Raw genomic sequence first — 14005 nt, 5'->3', positions numbered from 1 at the left:
AATAAACCTGCGATAATAGCCAGCGAGACCCAAGAATTGGCGAATTTCTGTGGGTGTCTTCGGTGCTGACCAGTTCTCTATCGCTTTGATTTTGTAAGGGTCCACGTGTATGCCTTCCTCGCTTACTACGTGACCTAGGAAGGTTACTTTTCGAATCCAGAATTCGCACTTGGAGAATTTTGCGTAAAGCTTTTCCTTCCTTAGGGTTTCCAACACCGATTTCAAGTGCTGTCTGTGGTCCTCCTCACTTCAGGAATAGACAAGTATATCGTCGATGAATACGCTAACGAACTTGTCCAGGAAAGGACGGCACACCCGGTTCATCAGGTCCATGAACACTGTCGGTGCGTTGGTTAGACCGAAGGGCATTACTACGAACTCGTAGTGACCATATCGAGTCCGAAATGCTGTCTTAGGAACATCATTCTCATGGACTCTAAGCTGATGGTACCCTGATCTTAGGTCTATTTTCGAGAAGTAGTTGGTTCCTTGAAGTTGGTCGAAGAGATCATCGATTCGAGGAAGAGGGTAACGGTTTTTGACTGTGAGCTTGTTCAGCTCTCGATAGTCAATGCACATCCGAAAGGATCCATCCTTCTTTTTCACAAATAAGATCGGGGCTCCCCAGGGTGAGGAACTCGGTCTGATGAATCCTTTGCTGAGCAGTTCATTGAGCTGACTAGATAACTCCTGCATTTCTGCCGGTGCTAATCGGTATGGGGATTTAGCTACGGGGGTAGCTCCGGGGACTAAGTCGATGCGAAACTCGACTTGGCGTTCGGGAGGGATTCCCGGGAGGTCAACATCGGGAAAATCGCAGACTTCGGGGATGCTCTCGAGGTCTTTAACTTCCTGCTTCTCGTTAATGACGTGGGCTAGGAATGCATAACACTCCTTCCGCAGGAGTTTCTGGGCTTTCATGCACGAAATGATGCGAAGGTTTGAACTGAGTTTATCGCCGTAGATTACAAGAGTTTCATCCGAGGAAAGATTGAGACGGATAGCTTTTTCGTAACAAAGGATATCAGCATGATTGGGGCTCAACCAATCCATGTCGATGATGACATCGAAGCTTTTTATGGAAACTGGCATAAGGTCGATAGGAAAAGAATGATCGTTTAAGGTAAGAGTACAGCCTACGTATATCTCACTAGCGCTCTCTTTCTCACCGTTAGCCATCTCGACGGTAAATGTTTCAGTTAATGGTTGAGGTTTATGCCTAAGAAGATGTTTGAATGCACGGCTAACAAAACTTCTCTCCGCACCAGAATCGAAAAGAATGCATGCATAAGAATTGTCGAGGAGGAACGTACCCGTCACAACAGTGGGGTCTGCAACTGCCTCTTCTTGACCCATAGATAGAACTCTCCCGGTGTTGCCAGTTGTTGCTGCCTTGGGGCAGTTTCTCTTGTAGTTCCCGACCTCTCCACAGCCGTAACAGGCTTGACCAATGCCTGCTCCCGAGGCTTGATCGGTTGATCGGACTGGTGTTCTGCAGTCTCGAGTCAGGTGACCCTTCTTGCCACAGTTGTTGCAGAGCATTTCACGACATGGGCCAGGTATGCGATGATGATAACTGCATTTACTGCACCAAGGGAGGGTGCCAGTATATCTATTGGTAGGTGCTTGAGTTGCAGGAGTAGCAGCAGGAGTAGTAGCAGCGTGGACTGCCACCGTTTGCTGTTTCTTTGAGGGCTCCTGTGAAGATTGGCCCTTCCTCTGCTTCCAGAACTTTCTTTTCTCACCACTCCCTTTAGTTGGCTCAGGAGCGGTTGACACTTTATCAAGATCAACTCCGTAATCTATGAGAGTTTGCGCCAGACACTTAGCGCTGTCAAAGGTGTTTGGCCTAGCAGCCAAGACATTTCCTTTGGTGGGTTGTGTCAGTCCCCATATGTATCTTTCAATCTTTTTGCTTTCCGGGGTGACCATTCCCAGACAAAGAAGTGCTAGGTCTTCAAACCTAGAAGTGTAGGCAGCAATGTCGGATTCCTTCATCCTTAAGTTCCAGAGTTCATGCTCTAGTTTCTGCATCTCGCCCCGTGGGCAGTATTCAGCTATCATAAGTTCTTTTAAGCTGTCCCAACCCATAGCATTTTCCACTGGTAGGGTTAGGGATTTGAACCGACCATTCCACCAGGTCAGTGCCCTGTTGGCGAAAGTGCAAGAGACGGATTTTACTTTATTCACCTCAGAACAGGAACAGATTTCGAAAATGGACTCGATCTTTTCGAACCATTGAGTCAAGGCAATAACACCTCCTTTGCAGTCGAAGGATGTGGGTTTTGCGTTCATGAAGTCTTTATAGGAACACTCCTTCTGGTGTCCCTGACCACCTTCATGAAGTTGGGGATGCATACTACCTCCCTGACCACCAGATCCGCCAGGGTTCATCTGTGACATCGCGGCTGCCACAGCAGCAGTAACAGCTGCTTGGAACATAACGAGATCGAATTGAGGGGGCGGTGGTGGTGGTGGAGCGTCGTCATTCCTCCTGTTATGTCTTTTTCGGGGAGGCATCTTGTTCTAGAAACAATCAGGAAGAAGAGGATAGTAAGTCCTCTGGAATCGAATCAAGAGATATAAAGCAAGATGTATCTCAATATGATGATTAGAGTGTTCTACTAAGCGATAAGCAAAGAAAGATTACTGATGCAAGTAAGTTATCGCTAAGAGGAATGAGTAGCAACACTTGGAATGAATTTCTACTAAGTATTCGGCTCTGACTTAAAATACTCCTATAGTATTTTAAGTTATAGGGATACTGGGTAAGTTTTAGGCCTGTTGCAACACCAAAGTCACTCCCAAGCACATGTTGGTCATGTCTCGAATAAATATAGTTGATCAGGCTATATTGACCTTAGACACGATTACATAACTGCCCAGGTTTAACCGCAGTGTTCAACATCCAAAATACTTTTGTTTTGTTCTACTTATGGCACGGTTTCTGGAATACGGGTATACTTGTATACTCTTTGTAAAAATACTTATATTTTAAAAGTATACTTTTAGTTCAGAGCACTTAGGCCCCTTAGTGTTTATAGTTGTATACCATGTAAGGTTCGGTATACTTAGTTCACTATAAACAATAACTCTGATACCAATCTGTCACACCCCGAAATCGAAGGCGGAAACGTTCCGGGGCAGAGGACGTCATGCGTAGTATCACAACAGTTGTATCATAGTAAGCATAGTAAACACAACCATACATTATAATAAGAATATTTACATTGTTCAAAAACATGGTTTATACATGTCAGTATATATAGCAAAAGTAAAAGATGTGACTTCAGGATGTTCCATCTTCTCCAAAAGTTGGCAAAAGTACCTGCCTATTGATGCCCTGAGAATACAAGTAGTTTTAAAATATCAGCATAAAGCTGGTGAGTTCATAAGCGGTTAATTCTGGTGAAAGGAATGTTTCCTTGATTCTTTGAAAAGTTGTTTCCCAAGAAAAATCCCATATTTTCTTATGAAAGAGTTTTGATTATCCATTAGTTACACATTAAACAGACTATTTATGAAAGATTAAGTTATTCTAGAAAATCCCATATTTTCTTAAGGGTTGATAGTTGATTATCCATACGCGAGTATCTACCATACTCGGACAGCAGTTTTCTTTTCGAAGCTCTGGTTACACCCAAAGGAGTATATTAGCCGTATTTTCGAAGCTTTGGTTACACCCAGAGGAGTATATTGGAAAAGTAAATTCTCGTTACCTAAGTTGTGAGTGCCATAACCGTACTTTGACTGGATAAGGCACGAACGGGGGCCAATATCTTTTTAAGACTTTGTCACCCCTGAACCTAACAGTTCCGCTGTAGCTAGCAGCGAGGGTGCGGGATAGTCAGTCCTGTACATATCTATACACAATAGTCACGCTCTCCCTCCAAGAGATTTTGGTTATAAGTCGTAGTCCTCCACTCACGAATCCGGGGGAGTGTTACCAAGGACATGTCTCAAACTTAGCCTAACGAATTTACAAGTAATAGTACGAAAATCCTGTTTATGATTTGCATGAATCCTTTATGAGACAATACATATTATGATAAGATTCATAAGTTCCTTGCTTTAGATTTGAAAACTGTTTCTACGAGTTGATTTCTTAATCGAGTGTTAAAACGGTTTTCTGTGTTAAAAGCATACCGAACATATAATTATTTTAAACAAAATAATATATTTGAGCACAAGTTTCCTTGTACTTTTTGCTTGTATTCCCCCCCCCCCTTGAAAACATGAAAAATTCGGAAAAGTATAGGGGTATGAACTCACAGATTGACGTGAGATCCGAGTGTAAGTTGCTAGGAATTTTTGAGTGTCAATAAAAGCCTTGGACACAAACGGATCCTATTTAGCATGAAGAAGTTCATATATATATACATTAGGTGAGGGCATAACACTATTCGTTATGGAAGGAAATCACCTTAGGGACTAGGAAACACTTAAAACTAAGTGTTAGAATCACATGTGATTGAAAATGGGGACTTTACGATCGAAAAAGGAGTTTACGGTTCATGGGCTTACGGTCCATGAGTTTACGGTCGTAAAAGGGGTTTACGGTCCATGGGTTTACGGTCCAGGTGTTTACAGTCGTAAAAGGTGTTTACGGTCGTAAAAGGTGTTTACGGTCCAAGTGTTTACGGCCGTAAACACTTCGACGAGAAGTGCGATTTTCGGTGTTTCAAGGCCCTTTCTAGTCTTCTGGAAGTGCTCTAAGCTTAGTTTCTATGTTTAGGAGGGTGCTGTGGCAACTTTGTGCCACTTAAATAGAGTTTACGGTCAAGGGAGATTGCCTTGACCGTAAACACCCTTCTGGTCACGATTTCTAGATGTTAACAAGTGATTCTTGTATCCAACAAGCTAAGGGTAGAGTACTTACGAAATAGAAGCTTGAAAGGGTGGTTAGAGTCCCAAAAACACTAGTGTGTGTTCTTGGTGAGAGAGAAAATCTAGAAAAATGATGAGATTTATGAGCTAAGAACATGGATTTGCCACTAGAAATGAGATAGAAACATAATCAAGGTGAAGAATCACTTACATTCTTGAGGATCTTTGAGAAAAAAATCGAAGTTTGTAGAGAGAGAGAGAGTAGAGAGAGAAAGCCTTTTGGAATGTGTAAAGTGAGAAATGGAGGCCACTCATCCCTTATATAGGGGTGAGTTTACGGTCAGGAGGTGGGGGAGGGTTTACGGTCGTAAACAGTGTTTACGGCCGTAAACAGAGTTTACGGTCGTAAACCGGGTTTGCGGCCGTAAACTCCTTTTGAAGAGTCGTTTGGCCCGAATGCTATGTTTCGACTTAGAAAACTTCGTTTTCAAATACGGAAGTCGATCGAACTAAGTTTAGAATATTCCGTTAGACTAAAAATTATACTAACGTGAACGGAAATAAATTCGAAAAGATTTATTTAAACGTAAAGTCCTTCCCAAACTATCAAATTTGACGGAATTAGATAAGAATCCAAATTTGATTAACGGAAATTTAGTAAGGATAACGGAAAAGTTTCGGGTTGTCACAGAAAACTGCGAGAGAATACTTGGGATGAGTATGAGTAGGTGTGAAAGGTAGTAGAGGCCTATACTACCAGAAGCACATGACTCACGCTTGGATCAGGGAAAGTCACAAGGTTACCAAGAAGCTAGTAATTGATACCATTTTATTCAAATATGTCGTTACCATCATTTCGGTAATGACTAAGAGGATGATTGTTATTCCAACCCTAGTGGTCATATCGAATTGAGTCCGACTACGATAAGTATGTTACGTGGTTCAGAGAACCAAGTTTGATGTAGCATCTGACTTAAGTCGGAAGATTGAAATAAAAGATAATCAAAGCGATCGGTAGAGGTATCGCGATAGTTGCTTGTAGCTAGAAATGCTACCTTTTAAGATGTGATTAGAACATGAAGAAATGTATAGTCTGTTCTGGAAGACTCTAAGACACCTGAGTCTAAGCGTGGGAACATACGATGATAAGTCATTAGAATAATAAACATCAGTCCATTTTAGTAATAAAATAACTTATCTTAAGTTTGTTAAGAAGAAGAAGCAGTCTCCAGTAAGGATCGAGATTGTGACTTGAAGTTCATAATTTGGAGTCTAACGTGAGATAGGGAGCAAGTGCAAGATCGAGCACCTCCTGCAATCAGGAAGTCTTAGAGTTAGATATTCGTTCGAAGAAACATCAATGTTACGGTTATTACTTAGGATGAAGAGATAACGTATGGAGTCATCATGTGAGCCCTGTTTCGTTGATGATTCTGGGACGTAGTCATCCTAAGGGGGAGATAATTGTAACGCCAGTAGATCCGGGCTAGTCAATTTAGAGATAATAGGGGTCGAAAACGACTTTTTGACAAAAGATTATTTAGAATAAATAATCTTAACCAAGTTGTAGAATACGTCTCAAGGGTTCCGTACATATAAAGAACGTTGAAATCCGAGTTATAACGAAGAAGTTATGGTCCGTCGAAGTTTTACGGCAAAACCGGCACGACACCGGGAGACGTAAATAGTGAATTTACGATGGAGAAATTTTTAGCCTTAGAAATCTAAACAAAATTTGTAGTATACGTTAAACCGAGAACATACAAAGAAGAACGCCCAAATCTGACTTCGTATGAGGAAGTTATGAATTTTCTAAGATTTGGCTTAGCAGTGCACAGCCCGAAACTCGAATTTTAGATCGAGCAGTTTTTGGCCTACGCGACCTAAATGAGAATTGAAGATCTCATTAATAGGAACTCAACGGTAAAAAGACAGACGAAAACAGAGTCCGTATATAGAAGTTATGAATTTTACGCAGACATTTAACAGTATAATCTCCTCGTACTGTTAAATTTAAGATCGGTCGAGAATTAGCCGACGGAGTCAAAATGAAAGTTGTAGATATTATTTTTACCTACGCGTGGATATAAAGAACGTCAAAAACGGAGGTCGTATGTGAAAGTTACGGATTTTAGGAGTCGGAAGTGTGCTGTGCGAAAATGGGTGATGTGGCACAATCTTGGCCATTGCTTTCTCCCCAAGTCTTGCCACTAGATGGTGACATGTGGCACCAAGTTCAGCCATTTTCACCCTATAAATAGAACCTCTCCCACCCTCATTTTCTTCACACATTTCCCATTCTTTCTTCTCTTTACTCTCTCTCTAGAACCTCTCTCTAGCCCCGAAACCCCCCGAAAAGCCTAGGGAACCTCCCTAGCACGAGGCGGAAGCCCCGGAGTGCTCGATGGCTCCGAGAAGAAGAGCTTTTCGGCTCGGGAATGCTGCTCCAAGCAAAGCCCGGTTTTCTATAAAACCCGCTGTAAGTGAGCTACGCCTATGCTATTTTTAATATAGCTTTTATTTAATTATAGTAACGTTATTAGGAACTTATAATAAGTACTTGGGCTATTATTATGGGTTATATAAGTATTGTTTAACGCTTATATAATAGTAACAATAGCTAGACTATTAATTAGTCTCGGCGAATAATAGACTAAACTCTAGTGGTAATAATACTAGGTTTCGTCGAAGGAAATTATTTTTAATAAGCGAAGCGCTGTCTGAGTTCGGAATCACCACCTGTTCAAGTGAGTGCATGGTCCCTTTCAGCTTACACCTAGATATGAAGTATTTTATATAAATTACGTGTTGTGTGTGCATATTATCTGTATACTTGCTATCTATGCTGGATGAACGATTTTATACATGTTTTAAATGATTTAAACTGTATATGTATTTTATATCTACAAAATGTGTTGGGTAAAACATGGGTAGATGAATAGTTGCTAGCTGTAGGTGTTTATTTGAACTGTGTGCTCACCAGCAGTACTCCATCCCCCACATGGTTGCGTTATTTGACATGAATTGCTGAGGAACCCCTGAAGCATGTATTGTCACCCCGATGAAAGTCCTTAGACTAGGTCCCTTGTGTTAGATGTTTTAGGGACGTAAAGTGAGGATAACGAGAACGGGTAATCGGGTTTGTTTGGTTTGATAAAGTTAATAAACTTATTTATTGTGGGTTGAAAACCCTATATACTCACCAGGTTTCCCAACCTGACCCACTCAGTTTATTTATATCACAGGTGTTGATATGAAGTCACATTACACTGAGAGATTAAGGAGATATAAATCACTAGGGATAATGAATGTAAGTTCTGTTTATCCTTATGTTTCTGTATTGACGATGACATCCCAAATGTTTTAAAATGAATAAAAATACTTTTCTTCGGAAATGCTTTGATAACGTATTTATCATGTTTTACTGGGAACAAATTCCGCAACATTTTTATTAAAAGAGGTACTCAGATTTTTATAAAGCATAAACAAAATCGGTCTTTTCTGGCCGTGAAAATGAGGATGTCACAATGGTGTACCGGGGTATCTGAGTATGATGCCCTAAACTTTTGGGATTATTTTGAGACTTGAGTTTGTAAGATGGCAAGTGGAGTACCGAGTGGCTATTGTTCCAGTGGGAACCCTTCAGCTAATTGTCATCGGACGGGGCTATCCAAATGTGAATTGTAGAAGGAGAAAGTGTCTTGTTGCGGCAATGGTCGTCATGAGTAGAGATGCTTAATCTGAGTGGGTGCGTGTACCTATCTATGATTGGACCACGGAGCATGATCTAGTGGACTCAGTGTGGTGACGACTTGAGGATGAGATTAAGGGGTGATAAGAGGGTGAACAAATCCGAGTGGAAGTAATCACTTAGGACTGTCAGGGGAGACCTTGGAGAGAGAGCCCATGGAGAGTAAGAGAGAGTATCGTATGATCACGGGGAGCCGTAACGTACATGGGTCCGAGAGAGAGTATCATATGATTACGGGGAGCCGTAACATACATGAGCCCGAGAGAGAGTCGTATGATTACGGGGAGTCGTAACATACATGAGTCAAAGAGAGAGTCGTATAATTACGGGGATCCGTAACATACATGAGTCGGAGAGAGAGTATCGTATGATTACAGGGAGCCGTAACGTGCGTGAGTCAGAGAGAGAGTATCGTAATACTGCGGGGAGCCATAACATTCGCTAGGCAATGAGAGAGTGGCATAGGACTACGGGGAGCCGTAGCACTTGTTAGTCAGTGAGAGAGAGTGTGTTGTATAACTGCGGGGAGCCGCAACCTTACTAGTCAGAGTGAGAATGCAGAGCGGTTTGTAGGCTTGGGTAGCCTTACTAGAAGAGTCTGTGAGAACCTGGTGGCCGAACCAAGGACGAGACTGGGGTCTCGGCAGTGATCGAAAACCGTTATGTTTTGAGTTAGAGAGGGGTTGTCGTGAATCGGACGGATCGAGGTGTAATGCACACGTATAATCATGGAACATGGGTCATGAGTTGAGTGCTAGATTGGGACGAGTGGTTCCAATTCTGTGTCGGACCAGACTCTGATGGGTGAGTTTGGCTCTATCTGTGTGGAGGACGAGCAGGTTGGGATTTCGCGTGGATCTCATTCTGAGAGGGATGTGTTTCCGTCTGATGTTTTAGACTTGAGTAGTCTAGTTCGTTGGTTTAGGAAGGACCACGAGATGCATGGAACTAGTGAGTAGTAGACGACAAAGGTCGGGAGTGAGGCGACCTCAGATGGGGTTGTAGTATTCTCTTGGGGTAAAGTGAACTTCGTGACTTGTGAGTCACGACGGGACGAGATAGTCATTGTGAGAAGGAAGCCGGTAAGTCGTTTTATTGGGTGTGCAGTGGGTAACCTTTGGAGGTTCAAATATTGGGACGAGAGTTGACCTGGTGCTCAGTGTTGAAAGGGATACGTGAGAGGGAGCTGGGGCTTATGCTCATAGAGGTCCGAGGATACTTCTGAGCGGGCGCGATCATTTTCTTGTATTGAGAACAGAGTATTGGGGTTCGTTTTGTTCAGATGGGTTCTGATAGCTGTGTAGTTGATGGGTCTCTGGTGAGATGTGACCCTTCATTCCTTTGGAGTACGATCTGGATAGACTAATATGTCAGGTATGCGTGTTCAACAGTTGTTATGGTCAATGATCTGATTTCATCAGTCGTATCAAGATGATTAGAGCTGGGGGTATGATTTTGAGATCGGTCATTCGAAGAGCAATTGACATGACAATATCGTGCATGAGCGGTCATGTAGGGAGTCAGACTGTTAGAGTCCCAGGTTCTGAAGAGTCAGAACTGGAACCGCAACGGCGGGGGAATCCGTCCTGTGGCGGGATAGAGAGTTTCTGTATGGGTTAGGTGTCTCGGGAAAGAGATTTTTGTATGACATGAGACGGAAGTGGTGCCATTGGGAGATATTCAGACTGATGATAACCTGGACTATTTTGAGAGGCCAATTGCAATCTTGCAACGAAAAGTGAGGGTTCTGAAGAAAAAAGGGGTGCCCTGGTTCAGGTCCATTGGCAACATCGGAAGGGATCTAAGTGGACGTGGGAGCCGAAGTCCGAGATGCGCGAGCAGTACCCAGAGTTATTTCCAGAGCATGACTTCGAGGGCGAAGTCTGATTCTAGTGGGGGAGAATTGTAACATCCGGACTCCCAGGAATATTATTATATATTTATTTTCGGGGTTTATTGAGTAACTCGGCGAGTTGGTGCCTCAAATCGTCGAGTAGAGTCGTGTTTGGCCACGTGGGATTAGTAACCTACTCGACGAGTCAGAGAGTCGACTCGCCTAGTAGATGCTGAGTGATGAAACCCTAAATCCCCGGGTTTGGGGCCTATTTAAGGACACTTATAGCTTCATTTGCGGCTCACCAGCTGCCCAACTTCACTGAGAGAAAACCCTAATCGGCCATTGGGCTAAGAGAGAGTATTTGAGCTAACTTTGAGTGTTTAGTGCATATTTTGAAGAGAAAGGAAGGATTCGAAGCCAAGGGACGAGAAGAGGCTGTTAGATTCGTGGCTATTTCATCCAGGAGCTTCTATGAAAGGTAAAAAGTCCACACCTTTCTCATTTTGTTGGGTAGATCTCATATTATTGGAGTTTAGGGCTTTTTCCATCTAATATTGGGACTTTGAGTGTATTGAGTTCATATAGAGATTTAGACATCAGATCTGGACCTTGAGAGGTCCCTAGAGTCCAAAGCTCCCTGCTTTATTCAGCCATAATAGAGCTTTTGAGTGAAAAACCCTTATTAGAGCATGTTCTTGGCATTTCAAGCCCTAAGTGCCATGCATGGACGTAAAGCTCGTGACTTTATGTGATAATCAAGCCTTGAGAGTGTAGATCTAGAGTTTGGGAAGGTTTTCTGCCTTGAAATCGTCTGAATGAGAAATGAGTCTGAATGGACTCGTAGAGTCGATGAGCCGACTCGACGAGTCGTTTAGGGTTTGTTCCGATCAGCTTGATCATGCGATAACTCGGCGAGTTGGGGGATAAACTCGACGAGCTGAGCTGGACTTTCATGAGACTTCTGAGGAAACGAGGGGACTCGACGAGTTGCATAAGTGCACTCGACGAGTTGGGTCAACTTTGACCGTTGACTCGAGTTTGACTTCTGTTGACTTTAGGGTTTGGTCAAACATGAGGAATGGAGGCCATGGAGGGGTAAAATGGTCTTTTACTTACTCCAAGAGTTAGAGAGAGAGAGAGACAGAGAGAGAGAGAATAACCTTTGGTTTATTTAGAGTCGTGAATAAAGTATTAATTAGAGATATTTATCGTATGTGTTAGGCGGAGGCTAGACCGGTGATTCGAGTTCGAGGATGTCCGAGTTCTTACAAGGTGAGTCTTCTCACTATACTTACCTTGAGTGGTAATCTATGTGTGACCGGAGGGTCTTATATGCATATATTGTGTATTGATATATCCTGCTTATTGTCTTTGTGATATATATGTTGTGTATTATATTGAGTTGTTAAGTTGAGGGACCAGAGGGTCCAACTCAGTTGTGGGACCAGAGGGTCCCACTGAGACACATTGAACGGAGGGTTTTATCTGGGCATAGCCATGAGAGGCTAATGAGATATGTGTGGTATTTTGGGGAACTCACTAAGCTTCGTGTTTACCGTGTTATGTGATATGTGTTTCAGGTTCTTCTCAGGATCGCGGGAAGGCGCCAACTTGATTGTACACACACACGAGATGGAGTTATGTTTTTTTTGAGGATCCTGGGTTTTGTGTTTTGGATAATGTGACAATTAGGGATTTTTTTTTAAATGTGTTAATGACTTTTATGTGAAATTAAAATGAAAAATTTGTTTGAAAATTTACGGTGTTACATACCCATTTCTAAGATGACTAAGTTAATGTTCACTAACTTAATCCTTTAGCAAACAAGCTCATTCATACGGTGATCAGGCGGACAAACTAACAAGTTTACAAGTGTTCAGTTCGAGTTAAATTAGACTTATAATAGATTGATCAAATTGCTTTATTGATTCAATTCAATATATGATTGGTCATCATATATTAGCTCCTACGATTATTTACCCACTTTTCTATTCAGCCCTAGGTTTTGGTCAAAACACTAGTCCTACAATTTTCGCAATTCACAAAGATCATAAGATTCAAGTTAATCAATAGTGATGGCCATTCAAACTTAATTAAACTCAGCAATAAACAGAAAAAGCAGTTATCATAAGCACAAAAGGTTCTTTAATAAGTTAAAGTAACAAATAACCAATAAAACTTGGGGTTGTTTGTTTATCTCTTAATTGCAAAATTAAAAGGCAATATCTTAAAAATTCAGATTAAGATTGTTTGGTTGCCTCTTATTTTTTCCCTCTTAAAATTATAAATACCTTTTAATTTTTCAGATATTAAACTACATCTGAATTTTTAAAAAAAAAGACGCGTTCCTATTATGCCCTAGACATCGATCCTTCACCAAAACAATGCCTCCTCTTCTCCTCCCTCTGTGCGTTCTTCTTCCCTTCACCCCCGATCGCCGACGACACTGCTCCCCGACGACCGCCGCTTGAAACGCCGCCGTCGCCGTCTGGAACGAGACTTCGTCCTCCGTCTCCGACAACAGGTTTGTTTCTTCCTTTTTTCCCCCAAACTCAATATTTGTTCTGTTTTTATGAGTGATTTGGTTTGAAATAAACGAAATCAGCTTTCTCTTCTTCATCTGAAAATCGATTTCTCTTCAAACTTGAGTTCAAATCGATTTCTTTTCTGATTTTGTGATTTTTTATGTTCAAATCCGTTTTCTGTGTTTTATGCTCGATTAATATGTGTTCAAATCAGATTTTTTTTTTTCTGATTTTGTGATATGATTTGCTGAAATTAGGTTATGCTGAAATGTTGAAATCAGATTTGTTGTTGATGTTATGTTGAAATGTTGATGCTGAAATACACTGTCAATTTCTTATTCTAGAGTATAAAATGTTCCATTCAATCAATTTTAGAATTACACAGTCAATTTCTTAAGAAACGCAATGGCTGTTTATTTGCATCTCATTGAAGCTCTTAAGCACACCAACTGTTTGTGAAAAGTCTTGTGAGGTTCTATCCATATATGTTTTACAGAATGGTTTTTTAATCAAATCACAAAGTTGTGTTTGATGGGTATTAATGTTTAGATTGTATATTCTATAATCATACCCTTGGTTGCAGTTTGATGGGTATTAATGTTTCTGAATTGAAGATAAATAAAATATTGAATGACCTGCTGCAAAAATAAGAATAAAGGACATAATGGTCTTTTCCTTGTTATTATCAAGTGGGACTAGGTTATTGTAGATTACATGAAGCATCGAGACTTTGGATGGCCGGAAGAAAGGAGTTGGTTGATGGTTTAATGGTTGGGTGCAAGATAATTTTTAAGGGGCATTTTGGTCTTCTTTTGGAATTTTACAAAAAAAAGCTTTTTTTTTAATGTGATCCATATAAACATACATTTCAATTTGTTTTCATAGCCTATTGAAAGCTTGTTTTTGTAAGGGTGAAGACATGAAATAACAATGTTCTTTTATATATTTCTTTATTATAGTATCATACTTTCACCTCTTCCTATTAGAGCATAATATTTTGTATGGTGTTTATATATTTTTTATAATTATTTAAGGAGTTTGGTTCGGTTATTTTATAAATAGAAA

At 41.2% G+C, this 14005-nt stretch overlaps 1 long non-coding RNA gene across 1 annotated transcript; it reads left to right on the top strand.

Annotated features, from left to right (window-relative positions):
- Positions 1-12743: 12743 nt before the first annotated feature.
- Positions 12744-13924, top strand: LOC145157563 (uncharacterized). The gene is made up of 2 exons (XR_013737192.1): positions 12744-12939; positions 13631-13924. It is a non-coding gene; the product is annotated as an uncharacterized LOC145157563 (long non-coding RNA).
- The last annotated feature ends 81 nt before the right edge of the window (positions 13925-14005 follow it).

This window comes from Lactuca virosa, chromosome 1 (assembly GCF_052849685.1).
Source record: "Lactuca virosa cultivar CGN04683 chromosome 1, Lactuca_virosa_CGN04683_v6, whole genome shotgun sequence".
NCBI classification, from domain to species: domain Eukaryota; kingdom Viridiplantae; phylum Streptophyta; class Magnoliopsida; order Asterales; family Asteraceae; genus Lactuca; species Lactuca virosa.
This window is presented reverse-complemented; position numbering and strand designations above follow the sequence as displayed.